Below are 16,149 nucleotides of genomic sequence, written 5' to 3'. Positions count from 1 at the left end.
GTGCAGTTCCTTGAATGCACCTGTAAATCAGACATAACAGTCGGAATTCAATTATTTTCCGAACTGGCAGCCAGTGCAATTTTCGTATGATGCCTGGAGATGGGAGCTCTTTTTGGTACATTGTACACAAATCTGACGGCAGCGTTGTGGGCTACCTGGAGTCATTGCAGTTGACAAACTGGGCCCAAGTAGCAGCGTGCCACAGTAATCCAATGTAGAGTTAACCATAGTTCCCACGCCACGTTCTGATTCAGAGACAGAAGGCAGAATGGGTTTCAGAAGTCTGAGTTGCAAATAAACAGATTTAACCACCTCTGAAACATGGGCATTGCAGCCCAAAGATGCTTACCTTACAAGAGAAGGATGTGGATGAGTCAAAAATGGCCGGACAGGGAGTAGAGGCATGGGATTTGTTAATCAGGTGTATTGGACCAAATACTATAACCTCAGTTTTGGTGGGTTTAAGCTGAAGCGTACTCTCCAACGTCCAGTTTTTAATAGCATTTACACAGGCCAGAACATGCTTTGTCGCTTCTGGTGTAGACTTTAATCTAACATATATTTTTGTGTCGTCTGCATATGAGTGATAGTTCAATTTGAACCTAGAAAAAATGTCCATCATTGGCCTAAGGTAGATATTAAACAATATTGGTGACAGTGATGACCTCTGTGGAACTTCACATAATACTGGAAGAGCTTCAGAGTGGTGGCCTCCAAGTTTGACTGCTTGAATCTGATTTTTTAAGAAAGAAAGAAAGTGTTTGTCTCTGAGTGGCTGTAAACTATGTACACTTTAGGTAACCCATGAAATGACATTTCCTTTATTTTCAAGTGCAACCTACTTTTTGCAGGTTCTTCAGTAAGCACACTTTTTGGAATGTTCAGGCTTCTTGATTCCCCCCCTACAGATATCCCTGGATCCCACCGCTTAGGAGGCATTTGACCATATCCACCTACATGTACACGTGTTACCATTCAGTGCCAAAGGCAGGCTCAGATATCAAATAATTTGATAATAAGACTGATATATTCATGGTATGTGAGTAAGTGAGGTATAGCTCCACAGGCCCAGGTGCTGTGAACCAATGCCAGGTGCATCCTCAAATATCCCAACAACCTCTATATATATATAAAGCAGACAATATGTTAGTTTGTTCCTTTTACAATTCCACACTGTTCCACCAATCTGCACCAAATGTTGCAAAGTTACCTGTTAGGACCCTCCGGGCATTATTGCCTACATGACATTTGGACACCCCACCCCTTTCCCTGTATTTCGAGCCCCTTCACACATGACACAGTTGCCTGAAATTGACAAAACGTCAATGTGGTTATTATAAGGCTGGGCAAAGCTCATTTTTAGCACCTCTAAGCGAGAAACAACACTTAAACCATGTTTCAAGGCACTAGAATGCACTGTTTCTGAGATATTTGCATCGCAACACACTGCAATGCACTGCACAGTGACAGGGTGAGGCGACAGGTGTGGAGAGAGCACAGAAGGTCCCAGTATGCTGCGACACACCAACTCTCACCTCCACTCCACATCTGCTCCGGGGTATGTCAGCCAGCCACAAACTCCCATTCTCAGTGCAGTTTACTGCAGAGTGAAAAGCACATCAAGCGATAAGCGACTCGGACCAGGGACCTACAGGATCATTGGTTTTCAACAATGAATGACTGTTATAATGTCTGTCTACAGAACCCGTGCAGAGTATGGGTACTTTTTGCTACTACCACTATAAGCTTGGTACAGTCCCCATGCACCGGGTGGACTTTTTGATTAAGCTTTTTATTGTTTGAGTAACATTCATGCTTTTTTTCATTAAACACAAAGCATCCATAATGCCATACCCTTAAGCAGGTTTCATAAATGGCTTTGCTGTTCCAACATATAAACACGTCCTCTTCCCACACACCTTCAAAATGGATTTTATGAAAGACGTATTAATTTAAGGTCCATGGGGGGGTCATTACGACCGCAATTTGCGGTACCGTAATTGCCGCCTTCCCCATTCCCATTGAGCCCTATGGGCACAAATTGGAATGGGGAAGGGCCATGGAGAAAGGGGGAATTACCGCCCCGCCAACCTTGGAATGGGGTGGTAATTCCCCCTTTCTCCATGGCGGACTCCGACATGGACCATGGTGCTAATAAGGAATGGACCCGCAAAGGGACCTTGGTGCTAATTACGGTACCGCAATTTGCGGTACCCTAATTACCGCCTTCTCCATTCCCATTATGCCCTATGGGGCAAAAATGGGAATGGGGAAGGGCCATGGTGAAATGGGGAAGTACCGCCCCGCCAACCTTGGAATGGGGTTGTACTTCTCCATTTCAACATGGCAGACTCGTTACAATACCAGCAGCAACCATGGTGCTAATAGCGCCATGGTTTAGTGCCGGAGTCCTAATGAGGGCCCATGTGTTTTCTATTAATAAAGGAAAACAACCATGAAGTAATCAAATGCTGTTTTATTTTTTAAAAAGCCTTTAACCATAAAACAGGTCACTTATTATTTCATATAAGCTTGTCTAGAATGCATGAAAATAGGGTATAAATAAAGCTGATAATGGCCCTCATTACAACACCGGCGCTAAACCATGGCGCTATTAGCTTGGGAGCGGATATCAGCAATTACACCTTGGAGTATTGTTAGAGCTGATGGTCTGGTTCACAACTTTCAGATTTCGATGTCCTCTAGGGTGGTGAAGCCCAGTGGGCATAAAGGTTGCGTGTGGTTTGACTGTGCTGACGAATCCTGTGCGTTATTTTTTAGGTTATAGGTGGGCTAGGTTGTGTCATTCAAAAGTGTGACATATAGCATATACCCCAAAATGGTTACTCACGGTACTATAGAGTATTGCTCTCTAGTATGGGGCCTCTTCCTATGTGGAGACAGGATAGTCCACATCTTTCCACAGAACGAGACGAGGGCTATGTAATCTTGGATGTGACCCCATTCCAGTGTCGAGCAATTATCTGTTCTGCAATAATTCTTTGCTGACCATGAAGTCAAAAGGCAGGCACCCTTTTGATGCATTACTATTATTTTCGATATGCAACCTGCAGACATTGCGGCACATGTGTAGGTATTTTACATCAGTGATGCCAATTCCTGTGAAGTCATCAAGGTCAAAAGTAATGTGATGTCACTTCCTGCAAAAGTCATGTGGTGTCACTTCCTGTGATGTAATCAGACCAGTGATTTTACCTGGGCTACCCCTGAGACACTGGTAAAATGACTTCACTGAATGCATTCTTGCACAAACACACACACAACATACCAGTAGCAAATCAACCAGCACTGCCATCCTCGCGTTATTGAAGATTAACGTAATCGAAGAAAGGCATGGATGGAAGTACAAGCTCCTCTAGGTTGGTAGCAGGATTTCGGTGAAGCTGCACAATGAACTCTGGTGAACTGGTGAACTGCAACGTATAAGATTGGACAGAAGCAAGAAATGTGAACTCAACTGCCCTGGTGTCTCGGTACATTAACTTCGTGACTATGTAACTAGCACACTTGCATTCTCCTTTCTAGGAACACAATGTACACTGTTACACAACGTTCAGGCCACGTTCACCAAAGAAAATCTATCTCATCCTAAAGTTTTCTGGCCTGGCTCCTCCTGGATGGCTGTGGCCATCGCTTCCTAGATGTCCTGAAGACCTACGGATACTACGTGGTGCACACGGTCCAGCTATCAGGGCAGCTCGCCACGCAATCTTCTGTTTACTGATGCGGCAATACATCCAGCTTGGAACCCTCCGTACCCCCGCTGCATCAAGCAAGACCCGCCCTCAAAATGTGCAAAATGCTAGAGAGGAACCCTCCATACCCCCTCTGCATCAAGCCAGACCCGCCCTCAAAATGTGCAAAATGCTAGAGAGGAATCCTCCATACCCTCAAAATGTGCAAAATGCTAGACAAAGACTACCAGCAAAAAAGTGTCAGATGACTTAATGATACATGGGTAGAGTGCAAGATTTTTTCTTCTTTTTTAAATGTTTTTTTTTTTTTTTTTACAATGGATCACAGTGTAGTGGCCGTTTGAGCACCATTTCTTTCAATGTGCTACTTTAAGACCAGTTTGGCTGTTTCTTCTTGTGAGCTGTTGATTCGTCCTTCGTAACACCTGGTCCTGCTGCAGTTATCATCAATGTTGGGACATTTCTTTTCGAGACCCGGGCCTCATTACATGGACGGCGGTAAGGGTTTACCGCTACCGGTAAGGGTACCAGTGCCGTTAAACCCTTACCGCCTTACTACGAGGTCCCTTTGTGGGCCCCTACCTTAACGGCAGGTTTTACCAGCCGTTAAGGACGGGATCCACAAAGGGACCTAGGAAGTAATTACGGTACCGCAACTTCCTTCCCCATTCCCTTTGAGCCCTATGGGGGAAAATAGGGAATGGGGAAGGGCCATGGTGAATGGGGAATTATTGCCCCCACACACCTTGGAATAGGGCGGTAATTCCGCTATTCACCAATAGTAGCGCCATGGTTACCGTTGTCCGTGTAATGAGGCCCCATGTTTTCATGTTTGCTTCTGCCACCCCCAGCAACCGGATTACCATGGAAACACAAGGATTCGATCGACAATCCAAGCCCACACGTGACCAGCACATATGAATGTCTCGGAAGGCCCTCTTTAAAAGATGCTGCAGGTTTTACTTTCCAAAGCATCTTTAAAATTATATTTGGCTATGCTAGTTTTACCAAAATATATCCAAGAGGTAATGCAGGGGGAAGTCTAAGGTTATCATTTTTTCCGCCAAATCCCAAAGATCTATTTTACGTTTTGGTCCCCTGGAGCAGACATTTTACCAAACAGCTGGATGCCCACTGCCACTGATCTCCAGTCCTTCAGTGCCTCTCTCCTTCGTCCCAAAACCCACCCGACACACCCAGCATGACACTCATCAGTAGCCCCGCTGCTACACATTAAAAGTGTGAACAAGGGGCAGGCAGGGTCACTGAAACACCACTGACGTTTCACTGACCCTCATCCCCACTCCCCTGTTATAAAGGAGCTTACCCTCAACTATGCCTCGACGTTCTCTTGCATGCCCCAAAATGGTTGGCGAATGAATGATGTGCAGGAAAACGTAGGGACAGTCCTATGCTAAGGCAGTCATAGGCATCTGACCAGAGGACCACCATCAGTGGTGGAGCACCAGGGAGCTGCAAAACTGCTCTACATGTAGCCAATGTAGCCCCATTTCAGGGGAGAGGGAGCCAAAAGAGGCGGGAAGGAGGATTGCCATGAGACAGTACAATGGCAACAGGGGCCTCATTACGAGGTTGCCGGTCCTGAAACAAAGGTACCAGTAAGCTTGCCGGTACCGTTGTTTCCGGACCGGCAAACTCTGAGTTGTGCTTGTGGGTGCCTGTCAACCCACCAGGTCTGACCTGGCGGGCAGACTGGTACCCGCAAGCACAACACGTCGGATGCACCAGCCGATTCATGAATGGTGCCGGTGCATCCGACCTCCCCATTCCCATTGAGCACGGGAATGGGGAGTAATGAATTCCGGCAATGGGGACGGACAGGGTGCGCCACAGTCGGAATGCCATTGTTCATCCCCATTGCCGAGTGCCGGTAAAGCCGCACCGGTTTTACCAACAGTGATACCGCCAAACTCGTAATGAGGCCCATTATACCTCAGCAAGTTAAAAACTCACATACAGCATTTGTGTTCAACCTGATGGACACAGGGTCAAATCGCAGCAGGGATGACTCAGTTCCTTGTCATCAGAGATTCAAAAATTGAGTAGTGTTAATTTAGATAAGCATAACTCCTCTTATTACAGTGCTTAAAATAAGAAAGAAACAGGGATGACGTGTTACATAAAAATGCACGCGGCAAAACTGGAATGTATAGAGCGGGTGCGAGGTATCAGGTTTATCCTCTTACTAGGAGCTACTTAACGCGACGAAGGTCTACTGAAGTCTCATGAAGGAAGTTTCTGAAAGATGGCGGAACTTGCTTTCTATTGCTTGGTTGCATGTCTTGTACTCTTTTGCCTTTTCTGTTGAAACCTTTCTTTTGCCATGCTGCTTTACGTCTTCCACTTTTTTATTCCCTTTAAATTGCTCTGTTTTATTTCTTTTACACTTCTTTTTCGTCAGTTTTTTCAGCCTGCTGCTACCTCCCTTTAGTCTTTACCTGTCTCTGCCGCCACATCATAACTCTGCCACTAATCTCTCTTAATATCTCAGCTGCCAACTCTTTTTCTGTGATCCGACCTTGCTCACTCTTTCTCTCTGCAGAATGATGCGCTAACACATAGGTCCTCATTTTGGCTATGCTAGTTTTACCAAAATATATCCAAGAGGCGGTAATCCGCCGGTGCTACGGGAGGGATGCCGCCGAACTCGTAACACTGTTTCCATCACCTGATATCCCAGTGCCACTGGGACATACAAGTCCCGGTGGACCGGGATATCAGGCGGCGGAAAGCGTAAGTCCCCATTCCCATGGAGTCATAGGACTGGGGACACAAAAGCACTAGCACTGTTGCTAACAGGGCCGGTGCTTCCATGACAACTCCACCTACCTAGGCCATTGCATCTGGCAGGTTAGACCTGCAGGGGCGCAACGGCCCAGGAAGAAAGATTCGGACTATGGCAGTCCAGAAAGGGTGCCAGTATGGTGCGACCGGCCCACTTATTTCCAGACCACGACACTCGGAATGAGGCCCTATAGAATACAACAAATCTTACATCCAAATGATGACATGCAACAAGAACTTTGTGTACATTACATATGACCATTCATGTTTACATTTGTTCTAACAGTTTATTTATTCACCTTTTATCCAAAATCCCAGACTAGGGTTACTATTCAGACAGGTTTATTTGTGTGGCACCAGTTAGCTTGTGGAGCCAAACTTAGCCCCTGATAGCTGTTGGTGTCAAGCTAACCAGGCTCCTCTAGGCCCTATCCAGGAGCTAAATAGCTCCCAGCAATTTGGAACACTGAAAATTCTGTATTATTTATTAATTATTCGTTAGGTTAATCCTGTGAGTATTTTAGTAGTAGCACCCCAACATTAAGGAGAAGTATCCCCTGGAAAGTTTTGAAGAAAGGAGCAATGCAAAACATTTTGGAGAACGGTCACTGCGGTGGGGTGGATTTTCTGATGTTCAAAATATTTAACTTAGTCTCTGCAGCCGTTGATGTGATGAACTGCTGTAGTTAGAGTTCACTGTGAAATAGATCCCCAAAGTCGTAAGCCTTAACGTATGGTCTCAGGAGTACAGGGAGAAGGATATGATATGTTATTTAGAACGCTCTTAATACCTAGAGGTTTCTAAGCACGGACCTGGGGAATCGAACCTGTGTTGCGCCATGTTGTCTTGCTTCCAAGGCGAGCATGTTGCCCCTGAGCTATCCTCCGCAGAGGATAGTGAAGGGAAGGGTAAGTGGTGCGTTGGCAGCCGGTACCAGGAGGGAGGCGTTAAGCATAAGCCATCTGTGCTTTTGAGAGGTTCATGGTGAAGGCACAGCTTGATATATATGGGATGGCAGATCAGCTGTAGAGTAGGGCACAAAGTAGAGGATCTGGCTGGCATCATCAGAAAGTAAAAACTTCCTGCAGTGAAGCTTGCATTGCTTATATTAGGGTACCATTGCTGTGCTGGTGGAGGGAGGTGGCATGTGGGGGGGGGGAGGGTCCAATGGAGCAAGGTAAAGTGTAAAGTGGAGGCCATTATGATGGAGTGGAATGGAAGGCATGCATTTGCTACAGAACACACCTGTGTGCTGTGAAATAAGTGGCACAGTTTAATGTCACTGTAAAGCATGTTGTCGTTTTTTCTAGTAGACACCGTGGCAATGACTAAGAATAGCCCAATGACCCTTTTGGGAATGAGTCATGGTCAGCTCTCCAATCAGAGAAAGCTGGCTCCCTGTTTATGACCCGTGCCCCGCTTGGCAAGGAGACCCCACTACTACTGCCAACTCCCAATGTGGGAGCAGGACTCCTCTTGTCATAGAAGGGGCTTAATAGGATCTCAGCGAATTACTTGATATAAAAATACACTCACATACATCAGATGGCGAAGACATTCCGAGTCCGAGGACCCGGACTTCCTCAGCGAACGGCCTTGTGTGTCCTGTTCACGAACTCTTACCCACTCGTTCCCACAGATGCCAGTTTTCAAAGGAAGGAACTCCTTTTTGCAGCAATTTCCGAAGATTAATGGCCGTATTTATTGTTACATTTTGTGTGAAAGGTGATGCGGCAGGGTCATATCATAGGTGTAAACATTGTACCTCTGATACTGAAAATTGTGAGTTATTTGCAACTAATAATTTGAGGAGTTTCACAATGTGGGCCAAACATTTCCGGAAATGTTCAGATTACGGTAAAATGTCTCACAATGGTTAAATGTAGCCGGGATGCAATGAACAATGTTATTATATTTTTGGGATTGTGCGTGGATGCCAGGCGGCTCCCACTGTTCGTGTCAAGTGTCACTGTGGTGGATGGTAGATGAAGTGTAGAGTTATTTATAGTACAGGCCTGCCACCTGAGTTAGGAAGACTATTTCAAAGCATTACAATAGAAGCCACAACAAGTGACTTAAAGCAGTGAGCAAGTGGCAGCCCTCCAAAGGGTTAAGCGTTCATCTCCCATGAAACTCCACCATTGACTATGCAGGATAGGGCTGGTGGGAGTTCATGGACAAATCTTCCAGTAGGCCGCCACAGGTTGACCACCACTGGTTTAGAGAGACATGCGTGTACATAGCTGGACTTAGTTGGTACTTTACCTTCTTGCCAGTTGCCCAAGAGTCACATCCTACCCACAGCCTCCTGGATCTTTAATATTCACCCATCCCTTCTCGAAGCTTCCAGAAAACTCTGGGGTTTCAATGATCCCTGTCTCATGTCCGTATCACTGCCGTCAATGTTAACCAATATCTTAGCTATGTGGCCCTCCATCAGCTTTTGGTATATTTTGCTGCTGGTCTGCATTGGTCTGAGGAGAATCCTAAGAATCTGGCCATTGGCCATGGATGCAGGCTCTCTTAGAGAAGACATATCGAGCAACCAATCAAGAGTGGCGATAGGTTCTTTTGGTAACTTTTTGGAATGACGCAAGTAGCGCGTCATAATGTAGTAAAAAGGGCCTGCGAGCCCCACTATTGTGTGTGTGTCAGGACGAACGCGTGCGCTCCTTGACCCATCCCTGCCGTTTGCATAATAAACGACAGAAGTTGCCTTGCTCCTTGTGTGTGCCTCATACTCTGTCTCGATCCGAGATATACACGGGAGGAGTTGGGGCCTCCCTGCCCGGAGGTCTGCGGACGGCCCGGCCGACCCCGGCAGAATCCCCCCCGACAAGTTGGAGGCACTGCTGAGATCTGTTTAAGATCGACTTTTATTTTTTATTTTTCCAAGCACTCCCGTTGCGGGGAGGCCCGGCGGCGCGGCCCCCTCTGCCGTTGCCCCCTTCTGAGGACTACAGGACCATCGCGGAGCTGCGAGAGGACCGGACAGCGCAATCCGGATATTGGCCCTCGGGAGCCGGTTGAGAAGTATCCCGCCCGCGGTCGGCGAGTGTCCAGACGTGGTCCAGACGAGGGGAGGTGGCGAGCCGCTTGGAGGGGTGCACGCAGTCGAGCGGCCCTGCATCGAGGGAACTTGGTGAGCATGACACGCACAACAAGCAATGCGAAATTGTGAGGGAGGGGGCGGAAGTAAATAAGGGAGGAGGGAGGTATTGTAAAAAGGTGGGGTGAAGGTTTAATTGAGTGATGATAATGGAATGAATGGTAGTGAATTGAGTGCGAGAGAAGGCGGCTAACGTTACGCGAAAGAGGGGGGCAGGGCACGAGAACAACACGTGCAGACGCTCGCAACAAAAAGCTAACGTTACGCGAAAGAGGGGGGCGGGGCACGAAAACATCACATGCAGCCGCTCGAAAGACACTGATTGGCCTAAATCGCGACTACGTGTGAGGGTGGGTGTGTGTGGTTTCCTACGATTTGACATTTATCATTCAATGAGTAGATGAGGTTCCCTATTGTTCGAGCAAGAAACTCGATAGGTAGATGAGGTTCCCTATTGTTCGAGCAAGAAACTCGATAGGTAGATGACGTTTCCCTGTGGGCGGTGGCTAGTTACGTAGTTGCCCAAAACGGAAGATAATTGGCTGGTTAAGCCCTCCTGTTGAGGGGCGTATCACACGCGAGGCGACGCAGCGTGCGCAGTCCGGTTATAGTATTGATGAGATTACCTTGTTCCAGGAGAGACAGGAAGACAGCTGTAGGGTTAGCGGGGTAGATTGCAAGTGTATTTTGAATTTAAAGAACATAACACGAATATACCAGTAGTTCGAAGAAATAGGTGACGTCACCAGTAGGGATTTAGTAAGATATCGTGAACACAAGAAGCTTTGGGTTTGACATTGGTGGGGAAGAGAAACATGATAAAGGAGCGGACACGGAGATAAACGATAAACGAGTGGATCAAGAGGAGAAGGGGAAGGGGGCGTGGCTGCGCACGGAGAACGCCGGCCACGGCAAGTGTAAAGGTGGGAGGAGAACGGGGAAAAAGGACGACTGTGTAAGATCGTCGTAAGGGGTACGCAGCTGCAGGGGGCTGCGTGCGCTTCGGCCGCAGGGGGCCGTAGGGGAAGGAATATAATATAACATCATAAATATATTTGTTTTATAATTTTTTTTTTTTTTTTTTTGTGATTATTATCATTGCATAATTTGTCAAAGGATTGTCGTAAGTCCCCACACTTGCGGGGCAAGGTAAGCAATAAAAGGTTGTATGTTGCAAACTGGTAGCAAGGGGAAGGGTAAGAAAGGGTGCGCTAGTATGTCATACGGGAGAGGGTTGGGAGGGTGGGGGAATACCCTCACTACCCCACTACAACATATATGCACCACACTGCCACCACATAGGGAGAAGTTAATTAAGTACAGCATAGAGTGGACCCAGGGGACGGACAACAAAATGTTGACACCATGGCCGCCTAATGGTAGCTTTGACCCATATGCCCAACATTCACTATTAAACCATCTGCACAATACATACAAGGGGAAGAAGTTGGCAAACCATGTGGAGGTGTTTAACTTATGGAGGATGTTCCAGGGGTCTAGACCAGGACCAAATGGAATGTTCACTATGGGGGAAACACCGGAAGAAAAGGAGATTAAGAAAGAAGGAACGGATGGGGAAAAGGAGAGTGAAGGAACAAAGAATATGGGGAATGAAAAACTGGGTGGAGGAAAGGTTGATAAATTAGCTGACATAAAACAGGAACCGAGCAATGAGATACCCTTAACACCGGGAGTGAAAACAGAGGGGGGAGGGTTGTACCCTTTAAGAGAATTAGGAGAAATAAAAGGACAGTTAAGGGCGGCTGAAGGATACTCAAACCCGGCATACAGCCCTCCACCATATGTGGCTCATGGAAAGATACCAATGGGGGACGGGAGGAGAGAAGAGCAGACTGTAGAGATAGGAAACGATGAGTGGGTAGCTGCACAGATATTGTTGAAATTACGAGGATCACTAACTGGAGAGGAAAGGGAGGCGGTAAAGAGAACAAACGAGGATAGTGAAAGAGAGAGTGAAATGAGGGGAGAGGAGCTGCTACGGCAGAAGGAAGAGATTTTGGAGGAAAGATTAGCTAAACTAAGGGATGAGCAGAATGAACTGATAAAACAACTTGAGGGGGAGGAAAGAGAGAGAGTGAGGAAAAGGAAAGAAGATAAGGACGAATTGGAAAAATTAAGGGAGCAAAGTGAGGAGAGAAAGAGGGAAGCTGTAAGGGTAAAAGCAGCAGCAGAAAGGGTATCAAGAGTAGTGATGAGGGAGAAGAAGAAGGAAGAAGAAGAAAATGAAAAGGAAATGGAAATATGGAGGAGGAGGATAATATCAGAGACAGCTAAAAAATATGAAGAGGGGAAGGTAATAGAGAGTATAGTAGAAAGAGAAAGGGTGAAATGGGAAAGGAGGAGAGAGGATGAAAGGATATTGGAAGAGATGAGCAACGAAGTAATGGAGGAATTAAAAAGGAAAAGAGAGGAAAATAGTAGGGAGATGGAGGAGAGGAGTGAAGGGGAGAGAGAGGAGAGTAAGAGGGAGAGTGAAAGATGGGGAGAAGTATATAAAAATAGAGAGGTAGCAACAACGTCAGCACTAAGGGGAACAGGTGGTAACAACGGAAAGGAAGAGGGAGACCTAATAGACTTAAAAACTGTAACAATAAAAGGAAAAAAGGCAGAGTGGGGGGCGCAATTTATGAATGATTTTTGTAGTGAGGATGGAAGGAAGAGTGAAGGGGAAAGCTTAGATAAGCTATACCTCACTAGAACAAACATAGATTCGCCATGGGTGAGTAGAAGATGGGAGGAGCTGGAGAGAAGTAAGGAGGAAGTGAAAAGAATGGGAGAAACACAAACTAACGAACACACGCCACCGACGCTCACCAACCAACACACGCCACCCACATCACCATCACGCTCTCTAACGCCACACCCCACATGTTCAACAACTGCACGCTCTCTGCACAGAATAAAGCTCGCACCCTTCATGGACGAAGTTACACCTTATGCATGTCGGCTTAGGGACCTCCCTAGTCGCAGGCAAGACAGGCAAACAGACGTGCCAATATTGAACACAGGAAAGGATGAAAAAAGGGGAAAGGAAGAAGAGGGAGGTAGGAGAAGAGGTAGTAAGGAAGGATTTGAAGTAGTAAAAGGAATGGGGGAAGAGGAGGGGTGTGAAGAGTTAACATCATGGAGCATAAAGGATGACACAAGACAGAATGTAATGCCACTGCTGGAGAGAGGAGGGGTTAGACCACAATATGTACCTTGGAAACATACGGATAAGGAAAACATAAAATGTAGGCTCCCATCATTAAGTGGAGGTGCGGGTAAATGGATATATGAAATGGAAAAACACACCGCAGGACAGAAACTAGCAGTGGGAGATGTTAAGGGCCTGTTAATATCAATATTAGGGGATAGAGCGGATGACATTTGGAAAAGAGCGGGATTCCATGGGGTAACAATAACAAACACATCGCATGATGGAGCACCATTTGCAAACTGCAGACATGCGCTATGGCAGGCACTAAGAGTGCAGTACCCAGACACATCAGACATAGGAGCCATTACTTCCCGTAAGATGGGTGAGAACGAGGATCCTGTTGATTATATCCAGGATATTCAAGAGAAGTGGCGCATGGAAACTAGAGAACAATGGGACAAAACACCAGCCATATTTTATCATATATTAGTACAAGGGCTCCCAGAAGGAGTTCAGAGACAATTAAAGAAAGTAGTGGGGATGGAAGCAAAACCATGGCCGGAAATACAACTGACTATAGTACATCACTGTAGAACATGGCAAGGAAAAATGAAACAAAAGGAAGAGGACAGGAAAACAGAAGAGGCCAAATTAGTACAGAAAAAACTTACTAAATATACCATGGAAGGGGCGCTAATAACTGCGCCAACACCAATGGCCCAAAGCCCAACGCAAGTAGTGGCTGCACAAAATCCAGCTCAAATAGCGCCTCCACAAGAGGTAATAGAGCAAGTGCTGCCTCTGCAATCACACGCACAGAACATGGGAGGAGGGTACCCAATGCAAGGAGCTGGGTATTATAATTATAATAGAGGGAGAGGAGGGTTTATGAGGGGAAGAGGATACGGATATAATACCCAACAACAGGCTGGGGGACTCAGAAATAATTACCAGACAGGGCAACCAGTATACCAGGACAACACAGGGAACTTCCCATGGCAAAACAGGGAACCACCCGTGTGTTGGAGCTGCGGACTATTGGGACACATGTCACGTACATGCAGGGTCAGGCCAGGAACACCAGCATGGAACGAACAAGCACAACATAGGACATCACAAGAACAGCAGGGCATACAACCACAGCAGATGTCACCACAAGGGAGTGACCAACACTATTCCCTACCACAACAACAAATAAAACAATACCTGCCACAAGTAACTGGTGCAGCGTTAATACAACCACCACCACAACCTGAACGAACGCAATTGGGTGGGGTGACGGTGTTGGGGCACAACCCTTACACAGGGAATGGCCAGTCATTGTACCCCCAATAGGACAGCCCACAGACGGCCTTGGTGTGTCCCATCCTGTCAGTAACACCTAATAGTGCGGAGGAGCCACGCATAGAGGTAACGATAGGTGACAAAAAATTATCATTCCTTGTTGACACCGGGGCAACCCGGTCTTGCATAAGGGAAGGTAAGTTTAAGATGTCAGGCGAAGCCATGAACACACAAGGGTTTTCTGGGGCTAAAGGGTTGGTTCCATTTACTGATAACGTTCCGCTATCTATTGGAGATTACGATCTGTCAGTACCACTTTTGTATTATAGTGCCTCACCAGTAAACATACTGGGGAGGGACATAATGAACAGATTAAATATGACGATCTCCTTTACAGAGGATGGCATAATTTGCTCTACTCCAGGGATTAACATGCTTGCAGCACGACAGATTTTGCAAGCATACTGTGGACAGATAGCGATCAGGGCGGAGCCGGTAGACGGCGAGCTATTCCAGTACGGAACAGACATGGCATTTGCATGGATGCCAGGGATAGGAGGGAAAATATGGAGGAGACCAGCAGCCTATCTATTCCGACCAGAAACACCAGCTAATGAACTGGAAGGGAAGGTCATTGCAGTGGACATTGAGAGCATTATTGCAACAGCTGATTATGTTGCTGTGCACGCCCAAGATAAAGAAGGGAGAGCATGGAGGGCGGTGATAGCACTAGCAGAAGGATGTAGGCTGACCCAGGTGTCAGATGAAGAGTTGTTTTCAGAAGAAAAGGAGGAAAATGAAATGGTGTTCATGATGAGTGTAGAAATGTGGCTAACAGTGGCTCACAAACAAGTGGCACAGAAAATTGCAATGGCACTTGAGGCACCCGCTGGCACACCAGTCCCATTTTTTAAAGAAGATATGTCAAAGGTGCCAAAATCATTATGGACTATTAGCCCTTATGATGTAGGATGCATTAAAAGCATAGGGGGTGTAAAGATAAAATTAAAAAAGGGTGCCATACTACCAAGAGTGAAACAATACCCATTGTCAAGAGAGGCAGATGAGGGCATATACGAAACCATAACAGCCCTTATAAACAATGGCATATTGGTCCCCTCAGAATCCCCATGCAACACAGCTGTGTACCCGGTGCGCAAGGCTAAAGGAGGGTCTTGGCGGTTCATACAGGACCTCAGACCGTTGAACAACATAGTAGAAGCAGAGTATCCAGTAACAGCAAACCCGGCCACAATTTTGTGTGGCATTCCAGCAGAAGCATCACGGTTTACAGTGATTGACCTTAAAAATGCTTTTTTCTCAATACCATTACACCCAGACTCACAAGACTTGACAAGCTTCACTTACCGAAATAGGAAGTGGAAACATACCAGATTACCACAGGGATATTGTGAATCACCTTCAATTTTCAATAGGGTAATACAGATGGATTTGGGTAACGTTGAGTTGGAAAGCACAGTGTTACAGTATGTGGATGACATAATAATTTGCAGTACAAATGAAGATAAATGTAGAGAGGACTCATTAAAAATGTTGACGATATTGGCTGAAAAGGGGTACAAGGTAGACATGGAAAAGATACAATACTGTCAGGAACAGGTACTTTACATTGGCCAACTGATATCACAATATGGAAGAAGGATTGCACCACAAAGAGCACAGGCAATATCAGGCACTCCCGTGCCACAGACTGTAAGAGAACTGCAGCAATTTCTGGGACTGTGCAACTACTGTAGAGCATGGGTATTTGATTACAGCTCTTACATAGGACCCCTGCTTGAGGGTTTGAAGGAAGCAAATAAAGGGGAGAAAAAGTTGGGATGGACTATGGAAATGAAGGAGGCATTTGATGAATTAAAAGAAGCGATATCAACTGCTCCAGTACTAGCATCCCCAGACTATGAGCGACGATTTTTTATATTTTCACATTGCGACTCAGCAGTAATGAAAGCAGTATTGGCCCAAAAGACTAGCATGGGCTATAAACCAGTAGCATTTTACAGCGGTCACTTAGATCCAATAATGTTAGGACAATTCTCTTGCGAACAAGGTC

General features: G+C 46.3%; 1 protein-coding gene across 1 annotated transcript in view; it reads right to left on the bottom strand.

Moving 5' to 3' along the window:
- The window catches only part of PPARG (peroxisome proliferator activated receptor gamma), a 370,714-nt gene that overhangs the window by 199,287 nt on the left and 155,278 nt on the right, over nt 1–16,149 (bottom strand). The window lies entirely within an intron of this gene.

Source organism: Ambystoma mexicanum, chromosome 2p (genome assembly GCF_040938575.1).
Source record: "Ambystoma mexicanum isolate Mex_15411 chromosome 2p, UKY_AmexF1_1, whole genome shotgun sequence".
Lineage (NCBI taxonomy): Eukaryota > Metazoa > Chordata > Amphibia > Caudata > Ambystomatidae > Ambystoma > Ambystoma mexicanum.
This window is presented reverse-complemented; position numbering and strand designations above follow the sequence as displayed.